General features: G+C 43.1%; 1 non-coding gene across 1 annotated transcript; it reads right to left on the bottom strand.

Moving 5' to 3' along the window:
* Positions 1-497: 497 nt before the first annotated feature.
* Positions 498-605, bottom strand: LOC130964609 (small nucleolar RNA R71). The gene has a single exon (XR_009080697.1). It is a non-coding gene; the product is annotated as a small nucleolar RNA R71 (small nucleolar RNA).
* Positions 606-5,167: the final 4,562 nt, after the last annotated feature.

Raw genomic sequence — 5,167 nt, 5'->3', positions numbered from 1 at the left:
CTGAACCTGAAAGGACTATGAAGAGGAAGCTAAGGAAAGCCAAAGCACAACTCTCTGGAGAAAACCTTACAGAACTTTTCGAAAAAGAAAGAGACATGGCCAAAAATAATAACAATGGTAGAGATGCAAGGAAGACGCTTGGTGACTTTATTGCACCCTCTTCTAACTTCTATGGAAGAAGCATCTCAATTCCTGCAATTGGAGCAAACAACTTTGAGCTTAAGCCTCAATTAGTTTCTCCAATGCAGTAGAATTGCAAGTTTCATGGACTTCCAATGGAAGATCCTCATCAGTTTTTAGCTGAATTCTTGCAAATCTGTGACGCTGTCAAGACCAATGGAGTTGATCCCGAGGTCTACAGGCTTATGCTTTTCCCTTTTGTTGTAAGAGACAGAGCTAGAACATGGTTGGATTCACAACCTAAGGATAGCTTGAACTCTTGGGATAAGCTGGTCAGTGCTTTCCTGGCCAAATTCTTTCCACCTCAAAAGATGAGCAAGCTTAGAGTGGAAATCCAAACCTTCAGACAGAAGGAAGGAGAATCCCTCTATGAAGCTTGGGAAAGATATAAGCAACTGATCAAAAGGTGTCCTACTGACATGCTTCCAGAATGGAGCATCATAAGTATATTCTATGATGGTCTGTCTGAGTTGTCAAAAATGTCATTGGACCATTCTGCAGGAGGATCTCTTCACGTGAAAACCCCTGCAGAAGCTCAGGAACTCATTGAAATGGTTGCAAATAACCAGTTCATGTACACCTCTGAGAGGAATCCTGTGAACAATGGGACGCCTCAGAAGAAGGGAGTTCTTGAAATTGATACTCTGAATGCCATATTGGCTCAGAATAAAATATTGACTCAGCAAGTCAATATGATTTCTCAGAGTCTGAATGGATTGCAAGCTGCATCCAACAGTACTAAAGAAGCATCTTCTGAAGAAGAAGCTTATGATCCTGAGAACCCTGCAATAGCAGAGGTGAATTACATGGGAGAACCCTATGGAAACACCTATAATCCTTCATGGAGAAATCATCCAAATTTCTCATGGAAGGACCAACAGAAGCCTCAACAAGGCTTCAATAATAATGGTGGAAGAAATAGGTTTAGCAATAGCAAGCCTTTTCCATCATCTTCTCAGCAACAGACAGAGAATTCTGAACAGAGCCATTCTGGCCTGGCAACCATAGTCTCTGATCTATCCAAGACCACACTAAGTTTCATGAATGAAACAAGGTCCTCCATTAGAAATTTGGAGGCACAGGTGGGTCAACTTAGTAAGAAGATTACTGAAACTCCTCCCAGAACTCTCCCAAGCAATACAGAAGAAAATCCCAAAAGAGAGTGCAAGGCCATAACCTTACTTGGTGAGGCCGAATGCCCAGAGAAGGAGGAGGACGTGAATCCCAGTAAGGAAGACCTCTTGGGACGTCCTCTGGATAGAAAGGAGTTCCCCTCTGAGGAACCAAAGGAATTTGAGGTTCATACAGAGACCATAGAGATTCCATTGAACTTCCTTCTGCCATTCATGGGCTCTGATGAATATTCATCCTCTGAAGAGGATGAAGATGTCACTGAAGAGCAAGTTGCTAAGTATCTAGGAGCAATCATGAAGTTGAATGCCAGTTTATTTGGTAATGAAACTTGGGAGGATGAACCCCCCTTGTTTACCAAAGAACTGAATGTATTAATGAGGCATACATTACCTCAGAAGAAACCGAATCCCAAAAAATTCTTCATACCTTGCACCATAGGTACCATGACCTTTGAGAAGGCTCTGTGTGACCTGGGGTCAGGGATAAACCTCATGCCCCTCTCTGTAATGGAGAAACTGGGAATCTTTGAGGTACAAGCTGCAAGAATCTCACTAGATATGGCAAACGAATCAATGAAACAAGCTTATGGACTAGCAGAGAACGTGTTAGTAAAGAAGGCCTTTACATCCCTGATGATTTCATAATCCTAGACACTGGGAAGGATGAGGATGAATCCATCATCCTTGGCAGACCCTTCCTAACCACAGCAAAAGCTGTGATTGATATTGACAGAGGAGAGTTGGTCCTTCAGTTGAATGAGGGCTACCTTGTATTTAAGACTCAAGGTTCTCCTTCTGTAACCATAAAGAGGAAACATGAGAAGCTTCTCTTAGAACAGAGTCAAACAAAACCCCCACATTCAAACTCTAAGTTTGGTGTTGGGAGGCCACAACCAAACTCTAAGTTTGGTATTAAGAGGCCCCAACATTGCTCTAATTTTCTGTGAGGCTCCATGAGAGCTCATTGTCAAGCTATTGACATTAAAGAAGTGCTTGTTAGGAGGCAACCCAATGTTATTTAATTATTTCTATTTATTTTTCATTGCTATTTTATGTTTTCTTTAGGTTGATGATCATGTGAAGTCACAAAAACAACTGAAAAATCAAAAACAGAATGAAAAATAGCATTAAAAATAGCTCACCCTGGAGGAAGAGCTTACTGGCGTTTAAACGCCAGTAAGAAGCATCAAACTGGCGTTTAACGCCAGAAAGAAGCATCAAGCTGGCGTTAAACGCCAGAAACAAGCACCAGACTGGCGTTTAACGCCAGAACAGAGCATGGAATTGGCGTTTAACGCCAGACATGCATTCTAAGGGCGTTTTGCACGCCTAAATGGAACAGGGATGCTAAGTCCTTGACCCCTCTGGATCTGTGTACCCCACAGGATTCCCACCTACCCCACGTCTTCTTCTCTCCTCTTCACACCTTTTCATAACACTCTTCCCCAAATACCCTTCACCAATCACCTCCATACCTCTTCCCCATAAACCCCACCTACCTCCAAATTCAAAATCCTTTCCCTCCCAAACCCAACCCTAATGGCCGAAACCTAACCTCCCTCCCACCCCTATATAAACCTCTTAACAATACTCCATTTTCACACATCACAAACACTACTTCTCCCCCTTGGCCGAATACACCTTCTCCCTCTATCTCCTCCATTTTCTTCTTCTTCTACTACTTTCTTTCTTCTTTTGCTCGGAAACGAGCAAACCTTTTAAGTTTGGTGTGGTAAAAGCATTGCTTTTGTTTTCCATAACCATCAATGGCACCTAAGGCCAGAGAAACCTCAAAAAAGAGGAAAGGGAAAGCAATTGCTTCCACCTCTGAGTCATGGAAGATGGAGAGATTCATCTCAAAGGTCCATCAAGACCACTTCTATGAAGTTGTGGCCAAGAAAAAGGTGATCCCTGAGGTTCCTTTTAAGCTCAAAAAGAGCGGGTATCCGGAGATCCGACAAGAGATTAGAATAAGAGGATGGGAAGTTCTCTCTAATCCTATTCAACAAGTCGGGATCTTAATGGTTCAAGAGTTCTATGCAAACGCATGGATCACTAGGAACCATGATCAAAGTATGAACCCAAACCCAAAGAATTGGCTCACAATGGTTCGGGGGAAATACTTAGATTTCAGTCCGGAAAATGTAAGGTTGGCGTTCAACTTGCCAATGATGCAAGAAAACACACGCCCCTACACTAGAAGGATCAACTTTGATCAAAGGTTGGACCAAGTCCTCATGGACATATGTGTGGAAGGAGCTCAATGGAAAGTTGACTCAAGAGGCAAGCCGGTTCAATTGAGAAGACCGGACCTTAAGCCTGTGGCCAGAAGATGGTTGGAGTTCATCCAACGCTCTATCATTCCCACTAGCAACCGATCCGAAGTAACTGTGGATCGGGCCATCATGATCCATAGTATCATGATTGGGGAGGAAGTGGAAGTTCATGAGATTATACCTCAAGAACTCTACAAGGTGGCTGACAAGTCCTCCACTTTGGCAAGGTTAGCCTTTTCTCACCTTATTTGCCACCTCTGCAATTCGGCTGGGATTGACATAGAGGGAGACATCCTTATGGATGAGGACAAGCCCGTTGGTGCACGAAATTGCAATCACACTTTTGCAATTCCGCACAACTAACCAGCAAGTGCACTGGGTCGTCCAAGTAATACCTTACGTGAGTAAGGGTCGATCCCACGGAGATTGTCGGCTTGAAGCAAGCTATGGTTATCTTGTAACTCTTAGTCAGGATATCAATAATTCTCAGATTTGATTGTAAAAAGTAAAAGAACATGAAATAAATACTTGTTTTGCAGTAATAGAGAACAGGTTGAGGTTTGGAGATGCTCCATCTTCAGAATCTCTGCTTTCCTACTGTCTTCTTCTTCATGCACGCAAGGCTCCTTCCATGGCAAGCTGTATGTAGGGTTTCACCGTTGTCAATGGCTACCTCCCATTCTCTCAGTGAAAATGTTCAACACGCTCTGTCACAGCACGGCTATTCATCTGTCGGTTCTCGATCATGTCGGAATAGAATCCAGTGATTCTTTTGCGTCTGTCACTAACGCCCCACAATTGCAAGTTTGGAGCTCGTCACGGTCATTTAATCCCTGAATCCTACTCAGAATACCACAGACAAGGTTTAGACCTTTCGGATTCTCTTGAATGCCACCATCAATTCTAGCTTATACCACGAAGATTTTGGTTAAAGAATCCAAGAGATATCCACTCAATCTAAGGTATAACGGAGGTGGTTGTCAGGCACACGTTCATAGGTGAGAATGATGATGAGTGTCACGGATCATCACATTCATCAAGTTGAGGAAGAAGTGATATCTTAGAATAAAAGCAAGCGTGATTGAATGAAAAACAGTAGTAATTGAATTAATCCATCAAGACACAGCAGAGCTCCTCACCCCCAACCATGGGGTTTAGAGACTCATGCCGTAGAAGGTACAGTATGAAACACGTAAAGTGTCATGAGTTCCGATACAATATCAAAAGGTCCTATTAATAGTGAACTAGTAACCTAGGGTATACAGAAATGAGTAAATGACGTAAAAATCCACTTTTGGGGTCCACTTGGTGTGTGCTTGGGCTGAGCATTGAAGCTTTCATGTATAGAGACTTTTTCTGGAGTTAAAGGCCAGCTTTCATGCCAGTTTGGGCGTTTAACTCCAATTTTCATGCCAGTTCCGGCGTTTAACGCCGGGCAGTTTTGAGCTGATATGGAACGCCAGTCTGGGCCATCAAATCTCGGGCAAAGTATGGACTATTATGCATTGCTGGAAAGCCCAGGATGTCTACTTTCCAACGCCATTGAGAGCGCGCATATTGGGCTTCTGTAGCTCCAGA

This window comes from Arachis stenosperma, chromosome 2 (genome assembly GCF_014773155.1).
Source record: "Arachis stenosperma cultivar V10309 chromosome 2, arast.V10309.gnm1.PFL2, whole genome shotgun sequence".
NCBI lineage: Eukaryota > Viridiplantae > Streptophyta > Magnoliopsida > Fabales > Fabaceae > Arachis > Arachis stenosperma.
This window is presented reverse-complemented; position numbering and strand designations above follow the sequence as displayed.